Source organism: Stomoxys calcitrans, chromosome 3 (genome assembly GCF_963082655.1).
Source record: "Stomoxys calcitrans chromosome 3, idStoCalc2.1, whole genome shotgun sequence".
In the NCBI taxonomy this organism is placed as follows: Eukaryota; Metazoa; Arthropoda; class Insecta; order Diptera; family Muscidae; genus Stomoxys; species Stomoxys calcitrans.
This window is the reverse complement of record NC_081554.1, coordinates 30,981,696-30,999,646: the sequence shown is the minus strand read 5'-3', so window position 1 is coordinate 30,999,646 and position 17,951 is coordinate 30,981,696. Positions and strand designations below refer to the sequence as shown.

Sequence of the window (17,951 nt, the reverse complement as noted above, 5' to 3'; positions counted from 1 at the left end):
ATGCTAAACGTATTACACGAGCCGCTTACATTTTACAAAAAATATCCGCCCATTGGCGTTATAGGTATGTCTATGCAATGCATTCACGTTTTTTCAATAGTAGAAAATAAAATCAGACGTTAACAGACGCCGCCAAGCGAAAAAAAAATCTCAGAGCATTCCAGTAAATGATGGCGATTATCGACGATCACAATCAATATTCAATGACAATCAAGATGATGTTTACGACGATGATGTTGTATTACTGCCGCTGTCGAAGTCGGCGTCGTTGATGACTTTGCTGTTGATATTAGTAAAAATGATATGTATGCATTTGCATCCCACAATAATGACTGTGGTTGTGCATCGATGCAGAACGTAAGCGTCGGGCCCAACTTCATTCCAATGGCAGCAGAGAGCAACTTTGTGATCTCTCTTTTGACCAAAATCGAAAACAGTGTTGACAATTTGTAGGTTCTCAACTGACGATTTGCTACTCATAACTCTGTATCTTCGAAACGAAAAAAATTTTTAAAATTTCTTTATTGGTTGGTATTGATGTGTTTTCCTGTAAAGGTGGGTACTACGGTGAGCATCAAACGCTACGAAAATCTTAAAGCCAAATTAATTGTTTTAATTAAAGTTTATCATAAATAGTGAATAAATCATGAATTTAGTACCGGCCATAGTGGGTGCAGGACGTATTGAAAGAAAGTTTCAATTTGTGGACCAATCTTCGTTGAGCTATTTGACGACGTTCGTAACTAGATGTCAGAAATTGGAGAAGAGGAGCAAAAGATTAACGAATAGGCTAAATCATCAAACGGTAAGTCAGCGCATTTATACATCTCGGTTCAATTTGAAACTTTTTCTTACGAATTAAGAAAATTAGGGTTTTTATTTACTCAACGAGGGAATAAAAATAATGTCTGGTTGTAGTGTTTTCAACTCTTTGCTGATGTCCTTTTTGTCATGAATAGTGCGTCAATTTAAACATTATTTTATACTTTTGGTTAATTTTAACCGCTGTGCCAATTTGTTTTATAAACTTGGGGTTTCCGTTGAAGTAAGATTTTAATTATTACTATTGTGATAGTTTGATGCTGTTTATGTTATGGGATCTGTGGGCGGCATTGTCTTTTTCTTTAATATATCTTTAAAATTCTTTGAGATACCCTACCCTACCCATTCTTACTGTTAGGTAGATTTGAGACTTCTAGGGGCTCAGGAAGTCAATTTGAAAGACAGGTTAATATAGTCGCTATATTTAGATCTTAATCGATATAGCCCGTTTTCAATTCCAAAAAGGATGTCAAGATGCAAAATTTACAGCACACAAAGGAGACTTCAATTTCAATTTCCAAAGGCCTAAATGGAAATTGGTTCGTTAGATTAAAAGTTATAGCCTCTTGAAGGTTGGAGTAGTGGAATGTGGTCAACTATGACTACCAGTACCTCATCCTGTATTAAAGATAAAGCCTTTGTCCTCTTCTGCAAATGTCTAGAACATTTGTTTTCGCTGTTTTGGCCACTGTGCGTCAACATGTTTCCCATCTTTCTACATCCGTACATTGGGGACAAGTCCTCGCTTTCACCTACCCTGCATCTCATTCATTCACCTATGTTGTCATCACTCGATAGTTTCCTCTCGTATGGTACGTGCATGATCCCTTTGAATTTCACTCTCTTCTCTCTGGGGGTTGCACCTCGCAATGTAGAACCTGACCCGCTACATGGCCGTAGGTCTATCGTAACCATTCCAGCTATGAAAAGTTTTGTGGGCTCCGCCACAGCTCGGTATTATGATATGACTCTAAGAGCCGTTTTCCTCTGTACCGAGAGTAGGCATTTCGCTCGGCATGCTGTCTGCTCCCATAGAGGAGAATGCTATTAAATGTCTCCATTGAAAAAAGTCTGTGCCTCCTCAAAAGAGACCCAACTATGTTTACCATTAATCAAGTGCCGGATTAGCTCTGCATAGGTCATTTTTATATCCAGTCATATCTTTAGATAATTGACCGATCAATTGGTTTTCAGCTGTATGTCGTCTATGCGCATATCCGCTTCCACTGGGATATTTTTATCGTTAGGAATATCGATTTCGTCCAGTGGGAGTCCAGCCAGTCCCTTGCCCTTAGCTTCATACGTGGGTTTGACCATTAGGTTATGGTATTTTTCCACCTCATACATACATATGAGAAGAGAATTTACTCAGTCTAAACAGGTACTTCCTGAAATACCTATGTTCGGGTTACATCAGCTAAAAGTTCATGTCCAAGTGCTTGCTATATCTTCACATATCCCGTGAAGAGTTATGGGAAAGATTTTTGCTAGAGAAGAGAACTTACCCAGGTACTTCCTGAAATACCGGTCGGATAACATATACACCAGGTAGAAGTTCATATCCCGAGAAGAGGTATGGGGAATAATTTTACTAGACAAGGGGAATAAAATCCGTGTGGATTCGGTCAATCATTATAAGTAAGTTGAATTTACTCCACCTAAGGTCCCTATGCAGGCCGCAATTTTTCTATTCAAAAGCATGCTCATTCTCCAAATCCTTGGGCTGCCCCAATCTATATCTAGTCCAAAGTCATATGCAATGTATTGATGCAGAAAAATGAATTTGTCATTTCAAAGTCGTTGCCTGCACTATATTGCAGCTTCCCAGCTTTGGATATGAAAACCACTTATACCATTCTCCAAGGAAAAGTCAGGATGACTCCATCCTTATATATGCCCGAAATACACAGATGCACGACGCTCTCACAAGTAATGAGGAGTTCTCAATGGGCTTTGAACACCTTTCCACCTGTTCCCCATATTCTCAACCATAGAAGTAAGTCTCCAACAAATAGAAAAAGGTAGTGTAGGGGACCTGGTTCCTTCCCCGTCCGCTTTCCTTAAGTTGTGAAGGGGAAGTTCTTGACACTTAGCTTCCATAGTCCGAATATATCCTTTAAGCTCAGCAGTTCCTTTAAGAGTATAACAAAATCTTTTTTCTTGGCCTTTCTTAAGTCCTTATTGAACAACCTGAACTTATCCTTATAAAGCTACGATAAGTCACTGCTTTCAATTGGAGGCCACCGTGGCGCAGAGGTTAGTACGTCCGCCTATGACGCCAACGCCTTGCTTCAAATTCCGACGTGAATACTAAAAAAATTTTCAGCGGTGGTTATCCCCTTACTAATGCTGGCTACATTTGTAAGGTATCCTGCCATGTTAAAACTTCTCTATCAAATGGTGTCGCTATGCGCCACGACGTTTGGACTCGGTATAAAAAAGGAGGCCCCTTATTATTGAGCTTAAACTATAATCGGACTGCTCTCATTGATATAAGACATGTATGCCTTGTTCCTTAATGGAATACTGATGGGGAATTTAGTAGCTTCGAATCCCACTAACCGCTGAAGTCTCCAATCCACCATCTCTATTCTTCCTCTTATTTGGCCAACGGACATGGCGATTTGTAAACTGATGTCATATCAATCTCTAAAACCCGAACCGGGTACTAATGTCGCAGCAGATTATCATCCGCATCAGTATACTTTTAGGTAAGGTCAGTTGTACAGTAACAAAATATCATCGCTAAAACCATTCTACGGGTATTTATAGTACAAAATCCCACTGCTGTGGTGGAATGGTTATATCTATGACATCTATGAGCCCCAAATTCAAAGAAGAAAAACAAAAAACAGGCAAAAGAAATCTTAGGTAAAGTTAGTTGCTTAGTAGCCGAAGATCTGCGGTACAGTTACATGGATCACGATGATTTTGGATGATTGTATCGATGACTCCTCATGTGTCCCAATTCAAAGAAAAGAAAAAGGCAAATTAAATCATAAGAATGGTAACACTGTATATGTTCCTATATGAAACTGATGATGTTTTGAGCGTGACCGACTGCTGTTGTCTGTCTGCTGTCTGTCTCTCTCGATGAGTAGAAGTAGCTGTGTATCAGCCATTGTCGCCTTTGCCTGTTCTGTGTTTTACCAACAAGACCAGTGAGCAAACAACGATTTACACAAACTTCTGCTGACGTCGTCGCTCATGACTGCGACGTCGACGACGACAATGACGATGTTGTTGTTGCGGTTTGGCAAGGAGAGCGAAAGCAGAAAAAGGCCCGTCACATCAAGCAAAATTTCAGTTCTTTATATACCGTAGCTGGCGTTGGTTGGTGGTTGCATCTCGATTCGATCTCTTGTGCGCGCTAAGGCAATGAAAAATAAATCATTCAAATAAAAATTCGCTATTTTTAAGCGCTAAACTAAAAGTGACAACACATTTCTAAAGACATCAAATAGAAACAGACAGTTATTTCTATATATATTGTACATATATTTAAATTATCGTATAAAAAAACCAAGTGCATAAATATATGTAATTAATTTACAAAAATATTACTAGCGCGTTAGAAACAAAAACCGTTTGCTTGCCAGTAAAAAAATTGTTATAGAAATAAATGAAATAAAACCATATGTTAACAGCAAGCAGCAAGTTGTATAATATTAATAAGAAAACAACAAATTTGTTACATTTATATTTAATTTTGTCGTTCATTGAGCGTTAATTGCAAAAGAAAAACAACAACATAATTAAAAGGAACTCAGTTTGGTGTGCTCACATATTCGTCGGTTTGTGGTCTGAGAGAGAGAAAGAGAGACGCCGCCAACATTTTCCTCTCGAGCCAGTGACATTACAACATTTTCCCAAATATTTTGTTTGGATTTTTTGTACGCCAGACTTTTGGTTGACATTTCTGTCAAATATATATCGGCAGTTTGTGTAGCAGTTTTGTGATACAATAACAGTACACGTGTTTGGTTGTTGTTGTTGTGAAAATAGAGTGTGCTGTGTGTTCAGTGACAGTGACATTGAAGTACATTCATAATTTTGGCCATTGTTATTTTATCCATACAGTGATTTTGTATTGGAAGTGATTCCTTATTGCATTTATTGTTGTTTTTTTTTAAAATTTCCTGCCTTGAGTCTATTCATATACAAATTTGCGTATTTTTTCATTGTATATATAAGGTGAGTAGAAATGAAGCTGATACAAATTTTTAAGTAAAAAATTTAGTTTTTTTTTACGGTAAAATTATTGTATATTTTCGTGCTTTGTTAAAGTTCATCTATAGTGATATATGTGGAATCAAAGTGATTAATAAATAAACATATCCTTATCCTTTCGGATTCGGCTATAAAAAGGAGACCCCTAATCAGCCTAATCGGAAAAATTTGCGATTTGTAAGCACTCAAGAAGTCAAATCGGGAGATCGGTTTATATGGGAGCAATATCAGGTTGAAGACCGATTTTGATCGTACTTGACAAAATTGTTGGAAGTCATAACAGAACATCACAAACAAAATTTCAGCCAAATCGGACATAAATTGCAGCTTCCAGGGGCTCAAGAAGTCAAATCGGGAGATCGGTTTATATGGGAGCTATATCTAACTCTGAACCGATATGGCCCATTAGCATTCCCCGACGATCTACATCGATATTAAGTATCTGTGCAAAATTTCAAGCGGCTACATCGATATTAAGTATCTGTGCAAAATTAAAAGCGGCTAGCTTTACGCGTTCGACCTCTATCGTGATTTCGACAGGCGGACGGACATGGCTAAAACGATTCAGAACGAGACGATCAAGAATATATGATCTTAATAGGGTCTTAGATGAATATTTCGAGGTGCTACAAACGGAATGACTAGATGAGTATAACCCCATCCTATGGTGGTGGGTATAAAAATGGATAGTAGAAGACAGGAAATTGGATAATGAAATACAGTAACAAGGATGATATATGGAAAAAGTGCATGATTTTCAATCCATTTTTATACCCTCCACCATAGGGTGGGGTTATACTCTTGATCGTCTTGACATTCTTAGTCAATGTCCGCCTGTCCGTCCGTCTGTCGAAAGCACCCTAACTTTCGAAGGAGTAAAGCTGGGTGCTTCAAATTTTACATAAATACTTACTATTAGGGCAGGTCGGTTGGAATTCTAAATGGGCCAAATCGGTGCATGTTTTGGTATAGCTGCCATGTAAACCGATATCGGATCTTGACTTCTCGACAACAGCTCTGCCAAGTTTAGTCCAAATCGGTTCTCCCAAGTATAGTCCAAATCGGTTCATAACCTGATATAGCTCCCATATAAATCAATCTCGGATCTGGACTTTTTTTATCTGCTAGAGGGCGCAATTATTATCCAATTAGGCTGAAATTTTGCATGAAGTGTTTTGGCTTGACCATCAACAACTGTGCCAAGTATGGTCCAAATCGGTTCATAACCTGATATAGCTCCAATATAAACCGATCTCCTGATTATACTTCTTAAACCTCTAGAGGGTGCAATTGTTATCCGATTTGACTGTATTTTGGACTACGAGTTCTTGCATAATCTTTAACATACGTGTTAAATATGGCCTGAATCGGTCCATAACCTGATATAGTTCCCATATAAACCGATATTGGATCTTGGCTTCTTGAGCCGGTAGAGGGCGCAATTATTATCCGATTTGGCTGAAATTTTGCATGAAGTGTTTTGGTTTGACTATAAACAGCTGTACCAAGGATGGTTCAAATCGGTTTATTCTCTGATATAGCTTCAATATAAACCGATCTGAACTGTTTATATTTCTTGAGCCTCTAGAGGGAGCAATTGTTATCCGATTTGCCTGAATATTTGGATAACGACATCTTGTATGACCTTTAACATACGTGCCCCAATCGGTTCATAACTTGGTATAGATGAAATAGCATAAAAATTCTTATCCATTATCCTAGCTAAGTTCGCACGGACGTTGAAGATCATAGGAAAAGTTGTTGTATAAAATTTCAGCCAATTAAGAAGTAATATCGGATGATCGGTTTATATGGAAACTATATCAGATTATAGACCGATTCAGACCATATTTGGCACTCACGTTGAATGTCATAGGAAAAATTGTTCTACAAAATTAGATAGGCTCAAGAAATATAATCGGTAGATCATTTCATATGGGAGCTATGTCAGGTTATGAACCGATTTGGACCATACTTGGCACACTTGTTGTAAGTCAAAACAATTTGATAACAATAACGTCTTCTAGAGGCTAAATATGTCAAATTGGGAGATCGGTTTATATGGGAGGTTTATCCAAATCTGAACCGATATGGCCCATTTGCAATCCCTAACAACCTACATCAATAAGATGTTTCTGGGCAAAATTTCAAGCGGCTAGCTTTATGCGTTTTACGGCTATCGTGAATTCGACAAACGGACGGACGGACATGGCTAGATCGACTCAAAAAGTCCAGATGATCAAGAAAATATATAGTTTGTGGCGTCGTAGATCAATATCTCAAGGTTTTACATACGGCATGACTAGTTTAGTATTGTATATCACCCATTCTATGGTGGTGGGTATAAAAATAATAATTTTCCGCAAGGTAGACCCCGAAAAACTATGGCAATAGATTGTAACTACTTCAAAATATTGCCAAGTCAAGACCCATGTAAATCTTCAGAAAGTATTAAACGCGAATTAGAGATCGAAGATTCGGATAGTACTGTAAAACGACGTCTAGTCGAAAATTATTTGTTTGGAAGGAAAATATGGATAGCAATCTTTACTGCCATATCCTTAACGAATTAAAGCATCCTTACGCTGAATGGGAAATACCGCTGAATGGAGTTTGTTAAAATGGGGTTTGTTACATACACCCTTATGTATTGAGAGGTATTGGCATGGCCGGCACCATCGCCCGATTTTATCTCTCATATGATCAATGCTGGAAACATTTTTGTTAACTAGTGTATTCAAAATTCGGAAACAAAAAACACATAATTTAAAGTTTATACAAATCATTTTTAATTAATTCTTTTTTTTTGTGCTAAAATTTATTTTCATTCCAGACACACATATAACGCGTTAGTTAACACGTTTTTGATTATTAACTTAATTAGGATTTTTTTTTGTTTCAATATTCAAAAATTTAATTTGCACATAAAAGTCATCGATTTGTGGAAAAACGTGATGTATTATTTAATATAAAATTTTTAAAAAGCTCATAATATAATTCCGTTTTTAAATTTATGTAGACAAGAATTCATGAATATGTCATCACCAGCGAAATATATAACAAACTTTTATATTTTGTATTAAATACGAATCGAAATATTTTGATACCCTGTACCACATTGGTTATGCACGCTAAGTCGTTGTATTTAAAATTTGCTTAAATTTGATATGTAGAATTTCGCTTAAAATCCATAAATGTTGTAAAAGGCTTAGAGTAAATCGTTGTACAAATTATTGAGAAGATCGATTGATATAGGGTTAGGAAATGTCATAAAAGTGAAAATCGGGAGATGCATATATATGAGATCTATATCGAAAACTGAAGAAATTTCTGTGAAATTCATCAGTCATCAGAAGAGTTGTAACAGAAACCTTCGTTTCAAAATTTGTGAAGATCGGTTAACGAACAACTAAATTATTGAGTATTTTTCGGATGAAAATATATATGAGAGCAATATGGAAATCTGAACCGATTTCTATTAATCTGTGGGTATGCCTCTAGCGGCATGTAAGCTAAGTTTTCAGGACCAGGCCCGAAGGACAACGAATGATAGATGGTCCCAAAAAAAGGGCTGTGAGCATTCCAAAACTATGTGGCCTAATCTAGACTTGAAGACGTCTACCGCTTTGCTGTCATTGGCTAGAACAGACGTCTCAGTCATTGCGACCGTCATGACAGGTTACTGACTAATCGGAAAACTTGCTGACAGACTGACTGTCCGCACAGCTTCTGCAACGACTTTTGCAGAAGCTGTGCGGATATCGAAGAAAAAGAGACTATAGAACACCTTCTCTGTATGTGTCCCGCACTGGCAGTCAGAAGGAGTTCTACTTTAGGTTCTCATTTCTTTGAGAACCTGTCTGATTTGGCGGATGTGAACATTCGCAAGTTATTGGGCTTTTTAAAGCGATCTGGATGGTCCAACGGTAAAATTGGAAGGCATCTTCCTTCCTCTGTTCCTGTTGTATCACAATGGACGAAAACGTCTAAGTGAGTCCGATGGCAGACTGCCACTTAATCCTAATCTAACCTAACCTATCCCTCGTGTAAAATTTCATGAGAATGGGTTAACAAATGACAATATAACTGCAGTTTTAGACCAAATCTGTCGAACATATATATAGGAGCTATATTCATATCTGAACCGATTTTTTCGAATTTCAATAGGCTTCATCTTTAGGACCAAGAAATTGCTTGTGCCAAATTTGAAGACGATCGGATGAAAATTGGGACCTGTACTTTGTACACAAATTAACATGAAAAGACAGACGGAGTCGATCGGTATACTTATCAATAGGCCTATCTCTCTTCTTTCTGTGAGTTACTAACCAATTCGCTAAGTTAGAATACCCTGTGTCACAGTAGTGGTGTAAGGTATAAAAACAGGCGACAACAAAAACAACAAACCCCACACTGGTATGTGTCACACGCATCATATAAAGAACAAGTAAAAGCGCTAAGTTCGGCCGGGCCGAATCTAATATACCCTCCACCATCGCATTTGTCGAGTTGTTTTTCCGGTGTCTCTTTTTAGGCAAACAAAGGAAAGGAAAGGATAAAAAAAAGAATTGCTATGCTATTGGAGCTATATCAAGTTATGGTCCGATTCGGATCATAATGGAATGAATGTTACAGACCACTTTAGAAGTCATTGTACAAAATTTCAGCCAATTCGAGTAAGAATTTCGTCCTTTTGGGGCTCAAAAAGTAAAATAGAGAGATCGGTTTTAAAGGGGAGCTGTATTAGGTTATAGTCCAATTCAGACCATATTTGACACGTATGTTGAAGGTCATGGGAGAAGCCGTTGTACAAAATTTCAGCCAAATCGGATAATAATTACGCACTCTGGAGGTTCAAGAAGTCAAGATCCCAGACCGGTTCACATGGCAGCTATATCAGGTTATGGATCCATTTCAACCATTTTTGGCACAGTTATTAAAAGTCATAACAAAACACGTCATGCGAAATTTCAGCCAAATCGGATAAGAATTGCGCCCTCTACTGGCTCAAGAAGTCAAGACCCCAGATCGGTTTATATGGTAGCTATATCAGATTATGGACCGATTTGATCCATACTTAGCACAGTTGTTGAAAATCATAAAAAACACCTCATGCAAAATTCAGCCAAATCGGATAAAAATTGCGCCCTGTAGTGGCTCAAGAAGTCAAGATTCAAGATCGGTTTATATGCCAGGTATATCAGATTATGGACCGATTTAGACCATACTTAGCACAGTTGTCGGAAGTCATAACTTAAGACGTTGTGCAACATTTCAGCCAAATCGGATAGGAATTGCGCCCTCTGGACGCTCAAGAAGTCAAGATCCCAGATCGGTTTATATGACAGCTATATCAGGTTATGGATCGATTTAAACCACCCATCACAGTTGTCGGAAGTCAAAATAAAACACCTCATGCAAAATTTCAGTCAAATCAAGAAGTCAAGATTCAAGATCGGTTTACATGGCAGCCATATCAAAACATGGACCGATATGGTCCATTTGCAATCCCAACCGATCTACACCTATAAGAAGTAAATGCAAATTGCAAATTTTGCCCATTTTGCCACTTCTCACATATCAATGAGTGCAGTCCGATTCAAGTTTGAGCTCACTGATAAGGGACCGCCTTTTTATAACCGAGTCCGAAAGGCGTGCCGTAGTGCGACACCTCTTTGGAGAGATGTTTTACATGGCATAGTACCTCACAAATGTTGTCAGCATTAGGAGGGGAAAACCACCGCTGAAAATTTTTTCTGATAGTCTCGCCAGGATTCGAACCCAGGCGTTTAGCGTCACAGGCGGACATGCTAACCTCTGCGCTACGGTGGCCCCCACCTATAAGAAGTATTTGTGCAAAATTTCAAGCGGCTAGCTTTACTCCTTCGAATGTTAGCGTGCTTTCGACAGACAGACGGACGGATATGGCTAGATCGACATAAAATATCATGACTATCAAGAATATATATATTTTATGGGGTCTGAGACAAATATTTCGAAGAGATACAAACAGAATAATGAAATTAGTATACCCCCATCCTATGGTGGAGGGTATAAAAAGCATGTAAATGAGCCAACAAACCGCTAGCCTTTTATTTGAAAAAGCAAAAAAAAAACAAGGATCTATTAATAGAATCCTTATATTATTTTTACGCATGTACTAGCCTACTGAACAGAAAAAGAACTCACAATATGGCTAAGAAACTAAAGATTTATGTGCTTTAATAACCCCATACGTTTGAGCCATTTGTAGAAAAATGTGTTTTTGTATAATGTGTAAATTACACGGCGGCAATAGATTTGGTTTGTAAATAGACCATACAAATGTGGTTTGAGTACTATGGAGCCTATTTGTCTGCCGGCTATTTTCTCACCCTAAAAATAACAGTTTGCAGTTGAGTTTAGTGAAATAAAAACAGTTTTAGAAGGTGTTTTATTTTATAAATATAAAAAAAGAAGAAGATAGATATAAAAAAAATAGAATAGAAGTGACGGTATGCATTGACATCGAGGGAGCTTTTAACAATGCTCTGATCCAATCCTTAGACCAGTACCGGGTGGACACGGTCCTTAGAGACTGGATAAAGCATATGCTAAGGAACAGGTGGATATATTGTGTGTCCCATGGCAGAAAAATAAGGGAGAAAGTGGCACAGGGCACGCCACAGGGGCGCATTTTATCGCCACTCCTATGGGTGACCACCATAAATGATCTTTAACGGATGCTGACTGAGGAGGGATTTGAACCCGTCTGCTATGCAGACGATGTTTTAATACTTCTAAAGATCCGAACGAGCTATGCAGAAGGGCCGAAAGGGTCATGCATATGGCATATGACTAGGCTAGACCCAGAGGTCTCCATGTTAACCCAGAGAAGACTGAAATATGCCTGTTCACGAGGAAGAGGAAGGTGGGCCAATTTAACGCACCACGCTTCCTCAATAAGACGATTTCGATATCTGACAAGGTCAAATACTTAGGTGTGATCTTGGACAGGAAACTGAATTGGAAGTGTTACATTCAGGAGCGTACTAAGAAGGCTCACAGATGTTGGCCACTATGTAGATGAGCGTAGATTCGAAATGGGGCCTGAATCCTAGGATAGTCCACTGGCTCTACAGGAGCGTGATTAGACCAATACTTACTTACGCCTCAGTAGTTTGGTGGACGGCTATTGAGAAAAAGTGCAACGTAAGGAGCATACAACAGGTTCAGAGAACATGTTGTCTCGGCATAGCCTGAGCGATGAGAACCACTCCCACTAGGGCACTGGAAACTATTCTAGATATCCGACCCATTGACATACACATTAAGTGTGAGGCAGCCACTGCAGCTATGGGAAAATGGATTGAGGATGGGGGCAGCTCATACCATCGCGGTATAATCGAGGCGACGATAGGAAACCTGGAAGGAAGGGAAGAGGTTTCCGATCGGATACCTGAGCTGAACCTTGAAGTCGAGTGCGAGGCACTGCTGCCATCGACACTGTCTTGGATTGACGGAATCCTAGTATTGCCATCAGAAAGATCATATTACGCGGATGGATCAAAGCTAGAGGACAGGCCTGAGGGTTTACATTGAGAACACAGGGACTGAGATCTGTTTTGGACTGCCTGACCATAATACGGTCCTGCAGGCGGAGACGTCGAGTGTGACCATCTTTACCGACAGTGAAATTGCCATAAGAGCAATAACAACCAGGACGATATGATCACGAACAGTCTTGCAGGGTAAGAAGGAGATTAACGCCTTCTCTGAGGATGGGAAAATCCGCATCGTTTGTGTGCCGGGCCATAACGGAGTAAGGGGAAATGAAAGGGCAGACGATTTGACGGTTAAGGCCAGAGGACTGCCGTCAAAAAACTTGGTTAACCCGAAGCCTTTCGGGTCAACGCAGTCCGAGTTAAGGGAGTGGGTGACGAATACGCATGCAACATTATGGAACAGCGAAACGGTCGGTAGGACGGCGAAAATCCTATGGGGGGATCCAGATAGTGAGAAGACGAGACTAATACTGAAAGGAAGCAAGAAGGAGGTCAGTATAGCTATTGGTATCATAATGGGACACATAGAACTACGAGCTCACTTATGTAAAATCGGTGCGGCAAGTGATAGCATGTGTAGGTCATGCGGGAAAGATGAAGAGACCTTGGAGCATTTTCTTTGTCATTGCCCGGCTTTCGCGTCCATCAGATACCGGCACTTAGGTGGAGACACAATATCAGACATGAACCAACATAGGGGAGTGAAATTGAAAACAATTTAGGATTTTGTAAGTAGCACGGAATTCCTAAATTAAAATTTCCTTTTTAGAGGTTACTTTATAGTTTTTAGAGCGCACAACAAGGCGATTGCTGGCTTAGGTGTATGTCCATAGTGGCATGGGGCGGATTAATATATGCACCCTCTTTTCAACCTAACCTAACTTTAAAAAAATCAAATTTGGTCCAATATTAACAATTTATAGAAAGAATGAATACAAGCAAATAGTTATTCTATATAGAAATGTAGGGTTAGGCAGTGTAGTCTTCAGTGTCACTCACCCAAACATTGTTGTCCATTTTGATATCACATTGACAATGGGAGGATGATTCATTCTAGCTCCTATGTTGACCCAGCAAGATCGAAACAATAAAAGTACAAATTTGCCCATGAATAAAGATAGGATTCTACCGGGTAAATACTCAAAACTTGGGTATGTACCCAATAAATACCTTTTTTGGGTATTTATAATTTTACAGATATCTTGGGTATAAAAACATTTTGCAAAATTTTTTTGATGATTTCGTATTCTTTGTATATAAACCTGATCTTCTGATTTCATAAATCAGATTTTAGCTATATATAGCCGCTATATTGACCCATCTCTAGTCTTAAAATCTTGAGGCAATCAATTGGTCATTTTTCATCCGATTTCCATGAAATTTGGCACAGTGAGTTTTGAAAGACCCCTTTCCATTTCACTGCCGTTGGTATTAAGTGTGGCATTAAATTCAGTGCATCAAATTGTGTCGTCCTCAGTGTTATTATATTGAACTGTGTATTTTTGAAGCGTCGTCCAGTTCTGACAACTGCAGCATACAGCAAATGCATGTCAAGGGTTCTAAACCTCCAATCATTGTCAATGGCTCAGTTGAAATAGAGTAGGACAATAGTTTCTTGGATTTTTTATTTTTTCAATACCGAGGTACATTGCTTTTTCAGTGAATGGAACATTCTCTTGCCGCAAAGGGACAGTTGTCAGGATGAATACCTTGTATCTACTGCCGTAAAGAAAAATTTCTCTTTTATAGAGGATTACGCCTACACCACTTTCAAAAGCCCACTTCACTGTCATACCTAGAGCTTCCCGTAGAACGTCTCTAAGAGCACTGGTAACCCTCCCCCTAGTCACTATAGCCAAGTCGTCAGAATACTTAATGGAGACCTATGACGCCGATTAATTGGGTTCAAATCCCGGTGTGAATATCAAAAAATTTGTCAGCGTTGGTTATCCCCTTACTAATGCTGGATACATTTATGAGGCATCCTGTCCTGTTTAAATCTCTTTACCAAGTGGTGTCTCTATGCGTCACGCCGTCCGGACTCGGCATAAAAAGTTAGCCCTTTATCATTGAGTTTGAACTTTAATCAGATTGCACTCATTTATATGAGAGAGGTATCCCCCCTTTCCTTAATGCTGTGTTTATGGGAAATTTAGTAGTATTTAGTAATATGAAAATTATAACGCATATTGTAATTAGCATTAAATTTATTAATTATTGACTGTTCTCACTTTTGTCGTAAAGACAATTATCTTATTTTCTTCTAAAATTCACAACAACGTGTTAAAAGTTTTGTAGCGTACATTTGAAAACAAACAATGCACAAAATAGGCTTTAAATAAGGTAATATCGTATTCGAATAAGAAATGCTATTAATTGCATTTAAAAAGCTATTCATTTTCAAAAACAACAACAAACTCTTTCAAATTTGAGTTTACAAAAATATTTCACACGTGTTTTTTTTATTATACAAAATAAATATTTTGTTCTCGCCTTAAATGTTTATGCCACTTATGAATGAATTGTAAGTTGTTTGCGCTTATGTTGTAGCGATTTGGATGTGATGTTTATTCACTCAAAATATTTTTATATTTTGTTTATGAATTGTTGTTGGTTTTTTTTTATAAAACCATAAAATCATCAGAATTTTATAAATGTCACAATACGTTAAATGCTATTTTCATTGCCGTCTACGGATGATAATGATGAAACATCTATGTATGTCGTCATTTCGTTTATAATACATCAAAATATTAATCATAAGGGTAACAAATTTCTTGGTCATCCTGATATTCTGAGTTGATTAAAACGCGTTCGTTCGTTTGTAGAAATTACGAAGTAAACTTAACTGATTGATGTGTCTAAAATTCTAGATCGCAATCCATCTCCGCTTTCCCTGCTTTAGTGTACAACTATATTTACTTCTGTCCAAGATAAAAGACTAACGAAGAAATCCTAAAACAGTCTGGGGAGCCAATTACTTCAAAATACTGCAAGGGACTTGGTGATTTGAGAAACCAAGCAACGAATCCGATTGGTTTTGACTTGGCAAAATCCAGAACACAAACGTTTCCGCGGTATCAACTGGGTACTTACCTTTAACATTCGTTAAAGGTAGTGAGCTAAAATGTGCCAGTTCACCTTTCGAACGATAAAAAGGTCTAGACATTCGGAGGCGATCTAGCCATGTTCGTCAGTCTGTTGAAATCACGATAGCGGTCGAACGCGTATAGCTAGCCGCTTGAAATTTACACAGATACTTCTAATTGCTGTAGGTTGATGGTGTGTGCAAATGGGCCATATCGATTCAGATTTGGATATGCCCCCCAAATAAACCGATCACCTCGACATTCTGAGGCGATCTAGCCATGTTTGTCAGTCCGTCCGTCCGTCCGTCCGTCAGTCTGTCGAAATCACGATAGCGGTCGAACGCGTAGCTAGCCGCTTGAAATTTGCTCAGATACTTCTAATTGCTGTGATTGCAAATGGGCCATATGGGTTCAGATTTGGATATGGCCCCCATATAAACCGATCCCCCGATTTGACTTCTTGAGTCCTTACAAGCCGCAATTTTTGTCAGATTTGGCTAAAATGTTGCAGTTAGTGTGCCATAATTACTTCCAACAACTGTGTCAAATACGGTCCAAATTGGTCTGTAATCTGATATAGCTACCATATAAATCGATCTCCCGATTTGACTTCTTGAGTCCTTATAAGCCGTAGTTTTTGTTAGTACCCCATCCCCCGGAAAACTTAAAAACAATGACTTTGAAAAAACGAAGAAGAAAAAAACGTTTTAAGAATCATGATTTCAGTATCTGCAGCTGGAATGTCAACACTACTTATAGAGAGGTAGCAGTGTACGCACTGGCGAATGTATTAGAGAAGTAAAAGGGAGATATTATGGCGGGAATTCCGATGGTTCGGGAAGGGGAGGTGACTACAACGACTAGGGGAGGTGACTCCCTATATTATAGCTGCCATGAGACGAGGCATGAACTTGGCTGTGGATTTGTTGTTAGTTGGAGAATGAAATACTATGTGTCCAGGTTAACTCCGGTGGATGAGAGGCTAGCCACAATCCGCATAAAAGCCAAATTCGTCAATATCAGCCTTATTTGTGCCCATGCCCCGACGGAAGACAAGAACGGGCAGACCAAAGATATTTTGTACGAGCGCCTAGAGCGGGAATATGACCACTGTCCCGCCCATGGTATTAAAATCGTTCTGGGAGAATATAATACAATGATAGCGAAGTAGATATCTTTGGTCCAATAGTCGGGAAATTTGCCCTACACGAAGAAACTTCCCATAATAGATTTCATCGCGGCAAAGAACTTGGTAGTTAGCAGCACAAGACTTCAACATAAAAATATACACAAACCCACATGGTTGTCACCCGACCAAAACACAAGAAACCAAATTGATCTTATGGCAAAAGATGGAAGACATTCATCCAGCGTGTTAGATGTACGATCGATCCGAGGAGCGAACATAGATTCGGATCAATATTTTGTTGCAGCAAAGGTTCGCACCCATCTGAGAATGGCGAAAAAAGTACGATCTGACCTGTACGGAAGCTGGACATTGAAAAGCCGCAAACACAATTAATGGCAACGGCAAACTCCACTCGATTGACGCAACTGCTTCCTGAAAGCACTCCTTATCCCTATGATATAACGGCGTAGTGGAAATCCATTGTCTATTCCATGGAAAATTCCGGGAAATCCGTACAAGGGTACCTGAAGCATCCCCCAAGAAAACCATGGTACGATCAAAAGTGTCGAGATGCTACTGAAGCCAATAATGCGGCATACAGAACAATCCTGAAGATGAAGATATATCGATAGAATATATTCCGCAGAAAGAAGAAGGAATTGAAAAGACGTGAGTGTTAGCGAATTTAGATGTACAGGAGTCAGAATGATGTACATGAGTCCGAAAATTCTTCCAAAGAATCAAACATCAAACCGATGGCTTTGATACATGCACATCCTGCTGCAGAGCGAAAAAGAAAATCTGGTAACAGATACAGATAGTGTGCTGAGGATATGGAAAGAATATTCTACCAAGCTGCTAGTGTCCGACTATGGCGAAGAAGAGGATACCCCAGAAGCAATCCCTGATGATAGTATAGAATGTTTAGCTAGTTCCTAGTCAGAATGAGGTCCAAGTAGCTGTTACCCGACTGAAGAACAAGACATCAGGAACCGACGAGTTGCCCGCTGAACTATTTAAGATAGGAGGCGATACACTGATAAGGCGTATGCATCAGCTTGTCTGCGCGATCTGGCTAGAAGCATACCCGTTGATAAGAACCTCAGCATGTTATGTCCCATACACAAGAAAGGTGAC

General features: G+C 39.0%; 1 protein-coding gene across 1 annotated transcript in view; it reads left to right on the top strand.

The window, feature by feature from the left end:
* The first annotated feature begins 4,393 nt into the window (after positions 1-4,393).
* Positions 4,394-17,951, top strand: part of LOC106088062 (sialin) — a 73,682-nt gene continuing 60,124 nt past the window's right edge. Inside the window, exon 1 of the mRNA XM_013253358.2 lies at positions 4,394-5,016. The gene's annotated coding sequence lies outside the window, so the exon portion shown is untranslated. The remainder of the gene's footprint in view (positions 5,017-17,951) is intronic.